We start from the raw sequence: 18,895 nt of genomic DNA, 5'->3' as shown, positions 1-18,895 counted from the left end.
ATGCATTTTTGTAGAAAGAATGAGTAGAGAACATACATAGAAATATAGAAAATAGGTGCAGGAGTAGGCCAGTCGGCCCTTCGAGCCTGCACCGCCATTCAATAAGATCATGGCTGATCATTCCCTCAGTACCCCTTTCCTGCTTTCGCTCCATACCCCTTGATCCCTTTAGCCGTAAGGGCCATATATAACTCCCTCTTGAATATATCCAATGAACTGGCATCAACAACTCTCTGCAGTAGGGAATTCTACAGGTTAACAACTCTCTGAGTGAAGAAGTTTCTCCTCATCTCAGTCCTAGATGGCCTACCCCTTATCCTAAGACTGTGTCCCCTGGTCCTGGACTTCCCCATCATTGGGAACATTCTTCCTGCATCTAACCTGTCCAGTCCCGTCAGAATCTTGTAAGTTTCTATGAGATCCCCTCTCATCCTTCCAAACTCCAGTGTATAAAGGCCCAGTTGATCCAGTCTCTCCTCATATGTCAGTCCCGCCATCCCTGCAATTAGTCTGGTGAACCTTCGCTGCACTCCCTCAATAGCAAAATTGTCCTTCCTCAGATTAGAAGACCAAAACTGAACACAATATTCCAGCTGAGGCCTCACTAAGGCCCTGTACAACTGCAGTAAGGCCTCCCTGCTCCTATACTCAAATTCCCTAGCTATGAAGACCAACATACCATTTGCCTTCTTCACCGTCTGCTGTACCTGCATGCCAACTTTCAATGACTGATGAACCATGACACCCAGGTCTCGTTGCACCTCCCCCTTTCCTAATCTGCCACCATTCAGATAATATTCTTCCTTTGTGTTTTTGCCCCCAAAGTGGATAACCTCACATTTATCCACATTATACTGCATCTGCCACGTATTTGCCCACTCACCTAACCTGTCCAAGTCACCCTGCAGCCTTTTAGCATCCTCCTCACAGCTCACATCACCACCTAGTTTAGTGTCATCTGCAAACTTGGAGATATTACACTCAATTCCTTCATTTAAATCATTAATGTATATTGTAAAGAGCTGGGTTCCCAGCACTGAGCCCTGCGGCACCCCATTAGTCACTGCCTGCCATTCTGAAAAGGACCCGTTTATCCCGACTCTCCGTTTCCTGTCTGCCAATTAGTTCTCTCTCCACGCCAGTATATTACCCCCAATACCATGTGCTTTGATTTTGCACACCAATCTCTTCTGTGGGACCTTGTCAAAAGCTTTTTGAAAGTCCAAATACACCACATCCACTGGTTCTCCCTTGTCCACTCTACTGGTTACATCCTCAAAAAATTCCAGAAGATTTGTCTTTGATTTCCCTTTCATAAATCCATGCTGACTTGGACCGATCCTGTCACTGCTTTCCAAATGCGCTGCTATTTCATCTTTAATAATTGATTCCAACATTTTCCCCACTACTGATGTCAGGCTAATCTGATCTCCTAATCTGAGGAAGGACGTTCTTGCTATTGAGGGAGTGCAGCGAAGGTTCACCAGACTAATTCCAGGGGTGGCTGGACTGTCATATGAGGAGAGACTGGATTAACTGGGCCTTTATTCACTGGAGTTTAGAAGGATGAGAGGGGATCTCATAGAAACGTATAAGATTCTGATGGGACTAGATAGGTTAGATGCGGGAAGAATGTTCCCGCTGTTGGAGAGGTCCAGAACCAGGGGACATAGTCTTAGAATAAGGGCTAGGCCATTTAGGACTGAGATGAGGAGAAACTTCTTCACTTAGAGAGTTGTTAACCTGTGGAATTCCCTGCCACAGAGAGTTGTTGATGCCAGTTCATTGGATATATTCAAGAGGGAGTTAGATATGGCCCTTACGGCTAAAGGGATGAAGGGGTATGGAGAGAAAGCAGGAAAGGGGTACTGAGAGAATGATCAGCCATGATCTTCTTGAATAGCGGTGCAGGCTCGAAGGGCCGAATGGCCTACTCCTGCACCTATTTTCTATGTTTCTGTGTGGCAGGGCAGGTTGAGAAAACAGTTAAAAAAGCTTACATGGTTCTGGGCATCATAAATAGAGATTGAATTTCTTATTAAGATGGAAAGTGAAGTAGTCCAATCTGAAACTAGGGTCCTAAATCTAAACAAAGGAAACTACAAAGGTATGAGGAATGAATTGGCTATGATAGATTGGGAAGATTCATTAAAAGGCAAAATGGTGGATAGGCAATGGCTAATATTTAAGGAATGAATGCATGAATTGCAACAGTTATACATTCCTTTCTGGCGTAAAAACACAAAAGGAAAAGTGGCCCAACCATGGCTAACAAAAGAAATTAAGGATAGTATTAGATCCAAAGTGGAGTTATACAAAGTTGCCAGAAAAAGTAGCAAGTTTTGGAGGTTTGGGAGCAGTTTAGAATTCAGCAAAAAAGGACCAAGAGATTAATTCAGAGGGGCAAAATAGAGTATGAGAGAAAACTTGCAAGGAACATAAAACCGACTGCAAAAGTTTCTACAAGTACATAAAAAGAAAAAGATTAGTGAAGACAACCTATCCTCAATAGTCAACCCGCTCATTTCCAGAATCAACCTAGTGAACGTTCTCTGAACAGCCTCCAATGCAAGTATATCCTTCCTTAAATACGGAGACCAAAACTGTACGCAGTACTCTAGGTGTGGCCTCACCAATACTCTGTATAGTTGTAGCAGGGCTTCTCTGCTTTATACTCTATCCCCCTTGCCATAAAGGCCAACATTCCATTTGCTTTCCTGATTTCTAAAGGTATATAAAAAGAAAAAGAGTGGCTAAAGTAAATGGTGGTCCCTTAGAGGATGAGACCGAGGAATTAGTAATGGGGAACATGGAGATGGCAGAAACTCTAAACAAGTATTTTGTATCAGTTTTTATGGTAGAGGACACTTATAATATTCCAACAGTGGATAGTCAAGGGGCTATAGCGGGGGAGGAACTTAACACAATGACAATCACTAAGGAGGCGGTGCTCAGTAAGATAATGGGACTAAAGGCAGATAAATCCCCTGAACCTGATGGCTTGCATCCCAGAGTATTAAGAGAAGTAGCGACAGGGATTGCGGATGCATTGGTTGTAATTTACCAAAATTCACTGGATTTTGGGGAGGTCCCAGCAGATTGGAAAACTGTTCAAAAAAGGAGCCAGACAAAAAGCAGGAACCTATAGACCAGTTAGCCTAACATCTGTGGTTGGGAAAATGTTGGAGTCCATTGTTAAAGAAGCAGTAGCAGGACGTTTGGAAAACAAAATTTGGTCAGGCAAAGTCAGCATGGATTTATGAAGAGGAAGTCATGTTTAACAAATTTGCTGGAATTCTTTGAGGATGTAATAAACAGGGTGAATAAAGGGGAACCAGTGGATGTGGTGTATTTGGACTTCCAGAAGGCATTTAACAAGGTGCCACACAAAAGGTTACTGCACAAGATAAATGTTCACGGGGTTGGGGGTAATATATTAGCATGGATAGAAGATTGGCTGACAAACAGAAAACAGAGAGTTGGGATAAATGGTTCATTCTCTGGTTGGCAAGCAGTAACTAGTGGGGTGCCGCAGAGATCAGTGCTGGGACCTCAACTATTTACAATCTATATTAACAACTTGGAAGAGGGGACTGAGTGTAACGTAGCCAAGTTTGCTGATGATACAAAGATAGGAGGAAGGGCAATGTGTGAGGAGCACATAAAGAGGCTGCAGGAGGACATAGACAGGCTAAGTGAGTGGGCAAGAATTTGGCAGATGGAGTATAATGTTGGAAAGTGTGAGGTCATACACTTTGGCAGAAAAGATCAAAGAACAAGTTATTATTTAAATGGAGAAAGATTGCAAAGTGCTGCATTATAGCGGGACCTGGGTATTTTGTTCCTAACATAGATGAGGCTGCACACAGGGAAGTTAAAGTAACAGTGACCTCAGTCTTTAATAAGACACTCCAGAGTGAGGAACAGGCCTTAGGGGCTGGCTTATATGCAGTGCTCCCAAGGGATGCGGGGATCCCTTGGGACTTCAGGGGATGAGCTCCCTGGTGACGGAACATGGGAGTGCATGCTTTACAGATACACAACATCACTACCCCCACAAAGTCAAAGTGAAAACTATTTACAAGGTGAGGCGGTCGGGAGCCTTTCTTTCCCTGGTGGACCGCCTCGGTACAAATGTCTGTTCTGGTGTGTTGGCTGTGCCCTCGCTGGGCTGGTGTGTTGTTGGCCCTGCAGGGCTACTAGGTGAGCCTGGCCTTGCTGAGCTGTTGGGCGTGATGGGTTCGATTTCCTGGTCCGGCGTGGTGTCGTTAATCCTTTGGGTGTGTGTTGTGGGCTCGAAAAAGGTGGTGTCTGCTGTGGGTTGTTCAGGGCAGTCTGTGAACCGCAGCCTTGTTTGGTCCAGGTACTTTCTGCAATTTTGTCCATTTTCTAGTTTGACTACAAACACCCTATTCCCTTCTTTAGCTATCACTGTGCCCGCGATCCACTTGGGAGCATGTCCATAGTTTAGCACATACACAGGTTCATTCAGATCAATTTCCCGTGACACAGTGGCGCGACCATCGTTTACATTTTGTTGCTGCCGCCTGCTCTCTACCTAGTCATGCAGGTTGGGGTGAACCAGCGAGAGTCTGGTTTTAAGTGTCCTTTTCATGAGTAGCTCAGCCAGGGGCACCCCTGTGAGCGAGTGGGGTCTCGTGAGGTAGCTGAGCAGTACTCGGGACAGGCGGGTGTGGAGTGAGCCTTCTGTGACTCGTTTAAGGCTCTGTTTGATTGTTTGTGCTGCCCGCTCTGCCTGCCCATTGGAGGCTGGTTTAAACGGGGCCGAGGTGACATGTTTGATCCCATTGCTGGTCATAAATTCTCTAAATTCGGCACTGGTGAAACATGGGCCGTTGTCACTGACCAGTATGTCATGCAGGCCGTGGGTGGCAAACATGGCCCTCAGGCTTTCAATCGTGGTGGTGGCGGTGCTTCCCGACATTATTTCACATTCAATCCATTTTGAAAAAGCATCCACCACCACCAGGAACATTTTACCGAGAAACGGGCCCGCATAGTCGACATGGATCCTCGACCATGGTCTGGAGGGCCAGAACCACAAACTTAGTGATGCCTCTCTGGGCGTGTTGCTCAACTGAGCACATACGCTGCATTGCCGTACAAAGGACTCTAATTCAGAGTCGATACCGGGCCACCACACGTGGAATCTGGCTATCGCTTTCATTATTACTATACCCGGGTGTGTGCTGTGGAGATCCGAGATGAACGTCTCCCTGCCCTTTTTTGGTAGCACTTCGCGGTTAACCCACAACAGACAGTCTGCCTGAATGGACAGCTCGTCCTTTCGCCGCTGGAATGGCTTGATTGATTCTTGCATTTCAACGGGGATGCTGGCCCAGCTCCCATGCAGTACACAGTTTTTTTACTAGGGACAGCAGAGGATCTTGGCTGGTCCAAGTCCTAATCTGGCGGGCCGTGACAGGTGATTTATCATTTTCAAACGCTTTCATGACCATCAACAAGTCTGCGGGCCGTGCCACCATCAACAAGTTTGCAGCCTGTGCCATTTCTACCCCCGTGGTGGGCAATGGTAGCCGACTGAGAGTATCCGCACAGTTCTCGGTGCCTGGCCTGTGGCAGATGGTATAGTTATAAGCTGATAGCGCGAGTGCCCACCTTTGTATGCGGGCTGAGGCATTAGTATTTATCGCCTTGTTTTCAGTGAACAGGGATGTGAGGGACTTGTGATTGGTTTCCATCTCAAATTTGAGGCCAAACAGGTACTGATGCATTTTCTTTACCTCGAACACACACGCTAATGCCTCTTTCTCAATCATGTTGTAGGCCCTCTTGGCCTTAGACAAGCTCCTGGAAGCATAGGCGACAGGTTGCAACTTCCCCACAATGTTAGCTTGTAATACATACCCGACTCCGTATGACGACGCAGGACATGCTAGCAGAAGTCTTTTATACGGGTTATACAATACAAGCAGCTTGTTGGAGCATAAAATGTTTCTGGCTTTCTCAAAAGCAATTACTTGTTTTTTTTCCCATACCTAGTTCTCACCTGATATGTCCTTACTATACAGTATACATGCACACGAGGCCCATACTTGAGAGAAGGTCACTCTGTGACCAGTTACCTTTATTACCAAGACCTCAAGTGATGAAAGTGGGTGGAGCTTCCCCTTTTATACCTGAAAGTCCAGGTTAGGAGTGTCTCCCACAAGTTCACCCCTTGTGGTCAATGTTCTCATGGTGTACAACTTAGGTCAGCTTATACATGGGTTACAATGATAGTTGAATGCACCTTTTCGCAATAACACATGTAGGGGCTCTAAAAGGGTGCTTAACCCCGGTCGGAAGTTACCAAAATAGTTGAGGAATCCCAGAAACGACCGCAGCTCCGTGACGTTCTGTGGCATGGTCGCTTCCTTATAGCCTCTGTCTTGGTCGCTTCCTTATAGCCTCTGTGGGCCGAATGCCATCCGCCACGATCTTTCTCCCCAAAAACTCCACTTCTGTTGCCATGAAGACACATTTCAACCTCATCAGCCGCAGCCCTACGCGATCCAGTTGCTGGAGGACCTCCTCCGGGTTTTGTAGGTGCTCGGTGATGTTCCGACCCATGACCAATATGTCGTCCTGAAAGACCACCGTGTGTGGTACTGACTTGAGTAGGCTCTCCATGTTTCTCTGGAAGATCGCTGCAGCCGACTAAATTCCAAACGGGCATCTGTTGTAGATGAACAGTCCCTTGTGTGTGTTAATGCGGGTGAGGCCCTTCGAAGACTCCTCCAGCTCCTGCATCATGTAGGCCGAAGTCAGGTCGAGCTTGGTGAACGTCTTGCCTCCTGCCAGCGTCGCAAATAGATCGTCTGCCTTAGGTAGCGGGCATTGGTCCTGTAGCGAGAAACAATTAATAGTTTCTTTATAATCGCCGCAAATCCTGACTGTGCCATCACTTTTGAGTACTGGAACAATCGGGCTGGCCCACTCGCTGAATTCCACTGGGGAGATGATGCCCTCGCGTTGCAGCCTGTCCAGCTCCATTTCCACTCTCTCCCTCATCATGTGAGGTACCGTTCGCGCCTTGTGGTGAATGGGTCGTGCCTCTGAGACCGAGTGGATCCGCACCTTCGCCCCGGAAAAGTTTCCAATGCCTGGCTCAAAAAGGGAAGAAAATTTGTTAAGAACCTGAGTACATGAGGCCTCATTGACATGTGATAACGCTTGGATGTCATCCCAGTTCCAACGGATTTTGCCCAACCAGCTCCTTCCAAGCAGTGTGTGGCCATCGCCCGGGACAATCCAGAGTGGCAGTTCATGCACTGTACCCTCGTAGGTGACCTTGACCATGGCGCTGCCCAGGACAGTGATAAGCTCTTTGGTGTACATTCTCAGTTTCGTGTGGATGGGGCTCAGGGCTGGTCTGAATGCCTTGTTGCATCACAGCCTCTCAAACATCTTTTTACTCATGATAGATTGGCTAGCGCCAGTGTCCAGTTCCATGGCTACGGGTAAGCCATTTAATTTTACATTTAACATTAGGTGGACATTTCATCGAAAATATGTGCACCCCGTGTACTTCAGCATCTGCCTCCTCTCTCTGAGGCTCGAAATTGCTTTGATCCACCATAGGCCGATCTTCCTCTGCCACGTGGTGGTTAGCAGGTTTTGCAGAGCTTGCAGCTCGTTTGCAAGCTCGTTGGAGGTGCCCCATTGTTCCACAGCTCTTGCAAACATAACCTTTGAAGCGGTATGAATAGGCTGAATGGAAGCCTCCACAATGCCAACAAAGTGTGAATTGCCTTGCATTCATCCTTTGTTGGGGACTCTGAGTCATCTGGGTCACCTGAGGCCTGCTGGCAGTTGCAGACTTGTGGGTTCTGCCTTGTACATTTCTGCTCGCAAACACAGTTCCAGTTAATTTATGAACATTGTTAGCACTTGTGCGCTGAGAGATTTGTTTGGTGTTATCACTGGTGGACATAAACACCTGTGCTATCGCAATGGCCTTACTGAGGGTCGGTGTCTCTACAGTCAAAAGTTTTCGTAGGATGGTCTCGTGGCCAATGTCCAGTACAAAAAAGTCTCTGAGCATTTGCTCCAGGTAGCCATCAAACTCACATTTTCCTGCAAGTCACCTTAGCTCAGCAACGTAGCTCGCCACTTCCTGACCTTCAGATCGCTGGCACGTGTAGAACTAATACCTCGCCATCAGCACGCTCTCCCTCGGGTTAAGATGCCCCCGAACCAGTGTACACAGCTCCTCATATGACTTATCTGTGGGTTTCACCGGAGCCAGAAGATTCTTCATGAGGTTGTAGCTCGGTGCCCCGCAGACTGTGAGGAGGACCGCTCTCCTTTTTGCAGCACTTCCTTCTCCATCCAGCTCGTTGGCTACAAAGTACTGGTCTAGCCGTTCGCTATAGGCTTCCCAGTCCTCACCCTCTGAGAACTTCTCCAGGATTCCCACAGTTTGCTGCATCTTTGGGTTGGATTCGTATTCTCGTCACCAGTTATTGTGTTCCTAACACAGATGAGGCTGCACACAGGCTGGTTAAAGTAACAGTGACCTCAGTCTTTAATAAGACACTCCAGAGTGAGGAACAGGCCTTAGGGGCCAGCTTATATGCAGTGCTCCCAAGGGATGCTGGGATCCCTTGGGACTTCAGCGGATGAGCTCCCTGGTGGTGGAACATGGGAGTGCATGCTTTACAGATACACAACACTGGGGGTCCTGGTGCATGAAACACAAAAGGATAGTATGCAGGTACAGCAAGTGATCAGGAAGGCCAATGGAATCTTGGCCTTTATTGCAAAAGGGATGGAGTATAAAAGCAGGGAAGTCTTGTTACAGCTGTACAGGGTATTGGTGAGGCCATACCTGGAATACTATGTGCAGTTTTGGTTTCTATATTTACAAAACGATATACTTGCTTTGGAGGCAGTTCAGAGAAGGTTCACTAGGTTGATCTCGGGGATGAGGAGGTTGACTTATGAGGAAAGGTTGAGTAGGTTGGGCCTCTACTCATTGGAATTGATAAGAATGAGAGGTGATCTTATCGAAACGTATAAGACTATGAGGGGGCTTGACAAGGTGGATGCAGAGAGGATGTTTTCACTGGTGAGGGAGACTAGAAATAGAGGGCACAATCTTAGAATAAGGGACTGCCCATTTGGAACTGAGATGAGGAGAAATTTCTTCTCTCAGAGAGTTGTGAATCTGTTGAATTCGCTACCTCAGAAAAGCTAGGACATTAAATAAATTTAAGACCAAAATCGACAGTTTTTTGAGCAATGGGGGATGAGGGGTTATGGGGAGAGGGTGGGGAAGTGGAGCTGAGTCCATGATCAGATCAGCCATGATCTTATTGAATGGCAGAGCAGGCTCAAGGGGCCTTATGATCTACTCCTGCTCCTATGTTTTATGTTTCTTATGTTCTTATTACTTGCCGTACCTGCATACTAACTTTTTGTGTTTCATGCACAAGGACTCCCAGGTCCCTCTATACTGCAGCACTTTGCGATTTTTCTCCATTTCAATTATAACTTGCTTTTCTATTTTTTCTGCCAAGTGCATAACCTCACATTTTCCCATGTTGTACTCCATCTGTCAGATTTTTGCCCAATCACTTAGCCTGTCTATATCCTTCTGCAGGTTTTTTGTGTCCTCCTCACAATTTGCTTTCCCACCCATCGTTGTATCATCAGCAAACTTGGCCAACCGGAAAATTACCCACCTATCCCGACTCTCTGTTTTCTGTTAGTTAGCCAATCCTCTATCCATATTACCCCCAACCTCGTGAACTTTTATCTTGTGCAGTAACCTTTTATGTGGCACCTTATCGAATGCCTTCTGGAAATCCAAATATGCCTGCTTATTCCCCCTTATCCACCCTGCTCATTACATCCTCAAAGAACTCCAACTAATTTGTCAAACATGATTTCCTTTTCATAAAACCATGCTGACTTTGCTTGATTGAATTATGCTTTTCCAAATGTCCTGCTACTGCTTCCTTAATAATGGACTCCAGCATTTTTCCAACAACAGATGTTAGGCTAATATAGTTTCCTGCTTTCTGTTTGCCTCCTTTTTTAAATAGGGGCATTACATTTGCGATTTTCCAATCCGCTGGGACCTCCCCAGAATCCAGGGAATTTTGGTAAATTACAACCGATGCATCCACTATCTCTGCAGCCACTTCTTTTAGGACCCGAGGATGTAAGGGGACTTGTCCGCCTTTAGTCCCATTATTTTACTGAGTACAATTCTTTAGTGATAGTGAATGTATTTAGTTCCTCCCTCCTTGTAGCCCCTTGATTATCCACTATTGGGATGTTTTTAGTGTCTTCTATTATGAAGACCGATACAAAATATTTGTTCAAAGTCTCTGCCATTTCACTGTTCCCCATCATTAATTCCCCAGTCTCATCCTCTAAGGGACCAACGTTTACTTTCGCCTCTCTTTTCCATTTTATGTACCTGTCGAAACTCTTACTATCTGTTTTTATATTTCATCCTAGTTTACTTTCATAATCTATCTTCTCTCTTTATTATTTCTTTAGTCGTTCTTTGCTGGCTTTTAAAAGTTTCCTAATCCTCTGGCCTCCCACTAGTCTTGGTCATATTATATGCCCTTGTTTTCAATTTGATACCATCCCCTATTTCCTTAGTTAACCACGGATGGTTATCCCTTCTCTTACAGTCTTTCCTTCTCATTGGGATATATTTTTGTTGCGAGTTATGAAATATCTCCTTAAATGTCTGCCATTGTTCATCAACCGTCCCATACTTTAATCTATTTTCCCAGTCCACTTTAGCCAACTCTGCCTTCATACATTTGTAATCTCCTTTATTTAAGCTTAGGACACTGGTTTGAGATCCAACTTTCTCACCCTCCAACTGAATTTGAAATTCAACCATATTATGGTCACTCATTCCTAGAGGATCCTTTATTGGAGATCGTTTATTAATCCTGTCTCATTACACAGTACCAGATCTAAGATAGCCCGCTCCCTGGTTGGTTCTGCAATGTACTGTTCAAGGAAGCTATCCTGGATACACTCTATGAACTCTTCTTCAAGACTACCCTGGCCAATTTGCTTTGTCCAATCAATATGAAGTTTAAAATTGCCTATGATTATTGCCGTTCCTTTTTTCTTGATTTATACTCCGTCCAACAGTGTAGCTACAGTTAGGGGGCCTATAGACAACGCCCACCAGCGACTTCTTCCCTTTATTATTTCTTATCTCCACCCAAACTGATGCAACATCTTGATCTTCTGAGCCAATATCTTTTCTCACTAACACACTGATCTCATCCTTTATTAACAGAGCTACCCCACCTCCTTTTCCTTTCTGTCTGTCCTTTTGAATTGTCAAATACCCCTGAATATTTAGTTCCCAGCCTTGGTCACCTTGCAATCACATCTCTGTAATGGCTACCAGATCATACCCATTTGTATCTATTTGTGCTGTCAACTCATCTATTTTGTTATGAATGCTGCGTGCATTCAGATAAAGAGCTTTTAAAAAAAAAATTTTACCATTTTTTCCTGCTTTGACCCTACTTTCTGATTCACTTATGTTTACACATTCTGTCCCTTCAGAGATATTAGGGCAGATGAGGTAGGCTTTAAGGAGCATCTTAAAGGAGTAAAGAGAGGTAGAGAGGCAGCGAGGTTTAGGGAGGGAGTTCCACTTCAAAATCGCTTCATTGGCTGTAAAGGGTTTGGGATGTCCTGAGGTTGTGAAAGGTGCTATAGAGATGGAAATTCTTTAGCATGTTAAAAATCTTAAAACTGATCCAAAAATGCATGCTAAAATGGATAAACTGATAAATGCTGAAACAAAAATATAAATAATCAGCAGACCCATCGGCATCTGTGGGGAGAATGTTGTAAAAAGCATTTAAAAAGCAACAGAATAAAAAGAGAGAAATTGAAATAAAACATGTGCAGATGCTCCCGAGAAAGAAAGTATGCACAGAATGACCTATTAAGCGCTTAAAAGATGACAGGAGATGATTAAATGGCTGAAGCGATATTAACATGAGAAGTTGGAAGGAAGCATAATAAAAAAAACTCAAAACAAATTAGAAATAAAACCTTGTCTCTAATCTAATGCTTCAGGGAACAAAGAGCAGGAAACAAAGAGATGTTGTGGCTCTGTTTGATAGCTTCGACATTTTTATGGTGAAGGAACTTGGAATTGGTGGATTGGAAATTAAGACGGGGAATAGTTAGTCGGTTAGTCGGAATACACTACAGACCACTACGAAATAAAATGGGGGTGGACTGCTATGGGAGGTCAAAAAAAGATTAGTGCTATGGCCTCAGTTATAAAGTCTCACTTGGAGAATGTCATGTATGTACTTTTGATATCACTCGCCACTAGATGGCGTCACTGTTGGAGGCCATTGGGCTGCACGCACGTGTGTGTAGCCCAAGTATAAAAGGCCAGCCATTTTGTATATTAGTCACTTCGGGCCTTAATAAAGCAAAGCCAAGGTCATACCTCTTGGAGTTAAGCAGTACTCAGTCTAACAGTTATTGCATACACAACAGAGAACATCTGGGTAATAGTGATCATAATATAATTAGATTTAAAGGAGTTGTGGAAAAGGACAAAGAAAAATCAACAGTGAAAATGTCCAACTATGAGAGCCAATTTCAGTGATTTAAGAAGAAATCTAGCATGTGGACTGGATACAATGAGCAACGGCAGGCAGACATGGTAGAAATAGTTTGGGTACAAACCAAGCATATTTCCATAAGGAGACAATATGGGGCATCCAAAGCTGGAGCTCCCTGGATGACCAAGGAAATAGAGCTTCAAATAAAACAGGAAAATGAGGTTTATGACAAATGTCAGGTACAGAACACAGTAAAAAAAAAACAGGCAGAATACAGAGAGTGTAGGGGGAATTGAAAAAGGATATAAGAAGGGCAAAGAGAGAATATGAGAAAAAATGAGTGGGTGACATTAAAGGGGATCCAAACATCTTGTATCAACATATAACATGTAATAGGATAGTTAAAGGAAGGGTAGGGCTGATTAGGGACAACAAAGCAATCTTCTTGTAGAGGAAGAGGGCATGACTGAGGTATTAAATGAATACTTTGCATCTGTCTTCACAAAAGAAGAGGGTGAAGTTAATGTCATAGTAGAGGAGGGGGGAGTAGAGATATTGGATAGGATAAAAATAGATAGAAAGGAGGTGCTAAATAGATTGGCATCACTCAAGGTTAACAAGTCACCTGGTCCAGATGTAATGCAACCTGGACTTATTTGGGGGAAAAAAAGCACATAGTATTAAAGGGATGGTGGTAACTTGGGTATGTAATTGGCTAAAGGATAAGGGCAGAGAGTAGTGGTGAATTGATGTTTTACTGACTGGAGAGAATTATGCAGTGGTGTTTCCCGGGGTCGGTATCAGCAACATTGCTGCTTTTGTTGTATATAAATGACTTGGACTTGGGTAGAGGGAGTATAATTTTGAAGTTTGCAAATACAAAACTTGACAATGTAGTAAATAGTGAGCAGGATATTAGAAGACTTGAGGAGGACTTAGACAGACTGGTGAAATGGGCAGACATGTGGCAGATGAAATTTAATGCATAGACATGTGTAATTATGCATTTTGGAAGGAAGAATGAGGTGAGGCAATATAAAGTAAATGGGGTGCAGGAACAGAGAGACCTGGGGGTTTCCGTACACAAGTCTTTGAAGGTGGCAGGACAGGTTGAGAAGGTTGTTAAGAAAGCACACGGGATTTTGGCTTTATAAATAGAGGCATGGAGTACAAAGGCAAGGAGGTTATGCTCAACCTTTATAAATCACTGGTTAGACCTCAGTTGGAGTATTGTGCCCAATTCTGGATGTCAAGACCTTGAAGAGGCTGCAGAGGATGTTTACGAGAATGGCTCCAGGGATGAGGGTCTTCAATTATGTGGAGAAACTAGAGAAGCTGGGATAGTTCTAGTTAGAGCAGAGAAGGTTAAGGGGAGATTTACTGGAGGTATTCAAAGTTATGAAGGGTTTGGATAGAGTAAATAAGGAGAAACTGTTTCCACTGGTAGGAGGATTGGTAACTGTTATGTCTTCAGATGCTCTGATAATGACTCCACGAGGCAATGTGTTGTTCTTGAACTGTAGAGACCTTACTCCTTTATTGATAACTCCAGAGTGAGGATCACACATGGTGGCCTGCCTTTTATACTAGGTCAGGCACACCTGTACAGGTAACCTACAAGTCTCCCACTGCAGTGCCCTCTGGTGGTACCTCATATGTAATGGTACCAGCAGTAAACATGTAGGATACATGACAATAACCAGAGGACGCAGATTTAAGATATTTGGCAAAAGAAATAGAGAGGAGATGAGGAGAATTAGTTTTACACAGGGAGTTGTTATGATCTGGAATTCACTGGCTGAAAGGGTGGTGGAAGCAGATTCAACCATGGTCAGTTTTAACAGGAAGAGTGCTTGTAGTAAATTGGATTCAGGGCCATTGGCTTTACAATCACAGTGAGGAACCAGATAGGAGGTTTGGAAGGGTCGGCTATAAAAATAATAGATTTATTCTTGCCCAAAACATTACTATATTACAAAGTAAAAACAGAAAATGCTAGAAATCCCAGCGGGTCAGACAGCAAGTGTGAAGAGAAACAGAGTTAACGTTTCAGGTCGTGAAGCTTCTTCAGAACTGGAGAAGTATGAAATGTTACAGGAAGTACAGAAGCAGTGAAGGGGGGGGGGGTGGGGGAAAGAACAAAAGAGAAGGTCTGTGATAGGGTGGAAGACAGGAGAGATTAGAGAGACAAAAGGGATGATGGGCCAACTTGAGATGGTAATGGCAAGAGTTAGGAAACAAAAGGTGAGTCTAGATGGCGGAATAATCAGCAGCTGCCACAGATGCTGCCTGATCCGTTGAGATTTCCAGCATTTTCTGTTTTTAGTGCAGATTCCAGCTTTAGCGCAGTATTTTGCTTTTGCACAATATTACAAAGGTTTTTTTTAATTCCACGAAGCATGCATGTGTACTGTATGATGGTTAGTAATAGTGCTTTATCTTGTAATGGTGCCTCAGTAATCTCATCAATATCCATTGAAGCTTTTATCTTTCCTGTGTTTGACACAGGTATTGTTTTCTAGCTGCATCACTGGGACAACTGCATTGCGGTGGGGTGGGTCACATTACTGGATTGATTCACCTTCAGCCTGATTGGATACATTATGATGGAATGAGACAGTATCAATTACAACGTGTTACCCAAAGCGCCCGACTGCGATATGATGGAATCTACCTGGTAACATATGTTAGGGTCGGTTTGGTTGATGGTTCCAAATGGAGTAATGATCCAGAATCAGTACAGAAGCGCATTGAGCAATGATGGAGTGTGAGTTATTTCTGGTCCTTTTGAAATGGCTTAAATTGACAAGACCACTGATTTATGACAAGTCGGAAAATGTTATTAAACATGCAAATACATATAGCTTAACAAAACTAGACAGCAACCAACTTAGATAGACTTTACTTCCCATTTCAACCTTGGACAGCAGACTCGACTTGAGTATTCTTGGGTATGATGTGGCGACCTGGAGGGTCTGGAGCATCTGGATCTGGCTTAAGAGGCTAATAGGATAGCAGCATTGCTTAATGTGCTGATGTGATGAGAACTTGTGATTATTCCATCACATGCAAATCAGAATGACCTTTTAATGGATGCTGTAGCTATGTTATTTACAAGCCATTTTAATCGCAAGGCATGACAGGAAGCTTGGCCATTAGTAAGCTAAAAATGTTAAATCTGAAGGCTTCAGCATTTTAGAACAATGGACAATAAGTTGAACTTGTGACTTCAGATACGGTGGTTGAAGAACCACAGCAAGTGAGATGTAAAGGCCTTGAAACTGGAACATTTGAGATAACGGAAAGCAGCTATCAAAGCCTACGTGCTAGACTCTGTTCTAGTTATGGAAGAGGCGTGGGTGTAGTCATTAACTAGTCACATGGGCAGAGCCAACAGTTGAGCAGCTGTCAGTCACAAACATATATGGGCGTTTCTTATCTTTGAACGGAAGCGTAAGCTCGACAATTTACAATCATGTATATAATTTGATGTAATTGCCTGATCGAAGAATCTTTGGTTCTCTCCCCTGCATACTTGCAATAAAGTTTCTCACATCAAAGCCTACCCATGATTCGGTGTGGTTTCTTTCCACACCAACTTCCGGTTTCTCTCTTGTCCTTTCTCCATTGTGCCTTCTAGCACATGACTGGCTCCTTTTATTCACTTTCCAAAACTTGGTCCCTTGTACATATGTTATATATCCAATAAAGGTACAAACTGAGTACTGTTTAACTGAACAAGGTACGACCTTGGCTCTGCTTTATTATGGCCCAAAGTGCCTGACTCACAAAATGGCTGGCCTTTTATACCAGAGTAGCACCATGTGCGTGCTGCTCAGTGGTCTCCAACAATGACACCATCTGGTGGCTACAAACAGCATGTACATACATGACAACATACTCCTGTTGAGCCCAGTGATTGGATCCCAAACTGCATGAACACCCTTTGATTGGTTCTCCTTGTTCCAACACCGGCTTCATCTAATGACATCCTTCCAGCAGGAATTTCAATGGCAAGCTCAGTCCCTTTGTCCGAAACCATGCGGCCTCCGGTAGGAATCATTTCCAGAGTCAAAGGTCATAGTTCATAAGTCCACTTCAAAGAGCCGAAACATTACCCTTTCCCGAGTCAAAGGTCACAATTCACAAGCTCATATTAAAGAACCCGCCCATTTAAAGAAAGCTTGTCTATCTTTACACATACATTCATAAACATTAATTCATTAATTCAGGCAGAGTCAGCATGGATTTATGAAGGGGAAGTCATGTTTGACAAATTTGCTGAAATTCTTTGAGGATGTAACGGACAGGGTGGATAAAGGGGAACCAATGGATGTTGTGTATTTGGACTTCCAGAAGGTATTCGACAAGGCGCCACATAAAAGTTTACTGCACAAGATAAAAGTTGATGGGGTTGGGGATAATATATTAGCATGGATAGAGGATTGGCTAACTAACAGAGAACAGAGAGTCGGGATAAATGGTTCATTCTTGGGTTGGCAATCAGTAACTAGTGGGGTGCCGCAGGAATCAGTGCTGGGACCCCAACTATTTATAATCTATATTAATGACTTGGAAGAAGGGGCCGAGTGTAACGTAGCCAAGTTTGCTGATGATACAAAGATGGGAGGAAAAGCAAATGTGTGAGGACGACACAAAAAACCTGCAAAAGGCTAAGTGAGTGGGCAAGCATCTGGTAGATGGAGTATAATGTTGGAAAGTGTGAGGTCATGCACTTTGGCAGAAAAAATCAAAGAGCAAGTTATTATTTAAATGGAGAAAGATTGCAAAGTGCTGCAGTACAGCGGGACCTGGGGGTACTTGTGCATGTAACACAAAAGGTTAGTATGCAGGTACAGCAAGTGATCAGGAAGGCCAATGAAATCTTGCCCTTTATTGCCAAGGGGATGGAGTATAAAAGCAGGGAAGTCTTGCTACAGCTCTACAGGGTATTGGTGAGGCCACACCTGGAATACTGCATGCAGTTTTTGATACGTCCTTACTATACAGTATAAATGCACACGAGGCCCATGCTTGAGAGAAGGTCAGTCTGTGACCTATCCTTTATTCCTTAGCACTCAAGTGATGGAAGTGGGTGGAGCTTCCCCTTTTATATCTGTAGGTCCAGGTTAGGAGTGTCTCCCACAAGTTCACCACCTAGTGATCATTGTTCTCACAGTATACAACTTAGGTCAGATTATACATGGGTTACAATGCTGGTTGAATACATGACATCACCTCCCCCCCCAAAGTCTTATTGGGATCACAGATTGAGTCTCTCTGGTGGTTTACGCTCTCTTGTAAAGCACCTGAGTTGGGGCTCCGGTTGTTGGGCGCTGGCTTGAGAGTTTGCTGTTTGCGGTGCCTCAGGCCTGTCCGGACTGCCCACAGTGACTGGGCTCTCCTCCCTTTGGTTCCTGTGTTCGGTCACCTGTGGAGGAGTGAACTCTACATCGTGTTCTTCCTCTGCTTTTTCTATGGGGTTGCTGAACCTCCTTTTTGTTTGATCCACATGTTTGCGGCAGATTTGTCCATTAGTAAGTTTAACTACCAGAATCCTATTTCCCTCTTTGGCAACCACAGTGCCTGCGAGCCATTTGGGCCCTGCAGCGTAGTTGAGGACAAAAACAGGGTCATTTACATCAATACATCGCGCCCTCGCATTCCTGTCATGGTAGTCATATTGTGACTGGCGCCTGCTCTCGACAATTTCTTTCATGGTGGAGTGTATAAGGAATAATCGGGTTTTGAGCGTCCTTTTAATTAGCAGCTCTGCGGGTGGAACCCCTGTGAGCGAATGTGGTCGGGATCTGTAGGCCAACAGGAGGCGTGATAATCGGCATTGTAGGGAACCCCCTTGGATTCTGAGCATCCGCTGTTTGATTATCTGCACTGCTCGTTCTGCCTGGCCGTTTGAGGCCGGCTTGAACGGTGCCGTTCTGACATGGTTGATTCCATTGCCTGCCATTAAGTCCTGGAATTCAGTGCTTGTGAAGCACGGGCCATTGTCGCTGACCAAGATGTCCGGTAGACCACGGGCGGCGAACATTCCCGTAGACTTTCTACTGTGGCAGAGGATGTGCTTGAATTTAAAATGTCACACTCGATCCATTTGGAGTAGGCGTCTACTACAACCAAAAACATTTTTCCCATGAAAGGACCTGCGTAGTCCACGTGGATGCGTGACCAAGGCTTGGCGGACCATGGCCAGGGGCTAAGGGGGGCTTCCCTGGGCGCATTTCCCAGCTGGGCACACATGTTGCACCTGCGAACACAAAGTTCCAGATCTG

Source organism: Pristiophorus japonicus, chromosome 6 (assembly GCF_044704955.1).
Source record: "Pristiophorus japonicus isolate sPriJap1 chromosome 6, sPriJap1.hap1, whole genome shotgun sequence".
In the NCBI taxonomy this organism is placed as follows: domain Eukaryota; kingdom Metazoa; phylum Chordata; class Chondrichthyes; family Pristiophoridae; genus Pristiophorus; species Pristiophorus japonicus.
This window is presented reverse-complemented; position numbering follows the sequence as displayed.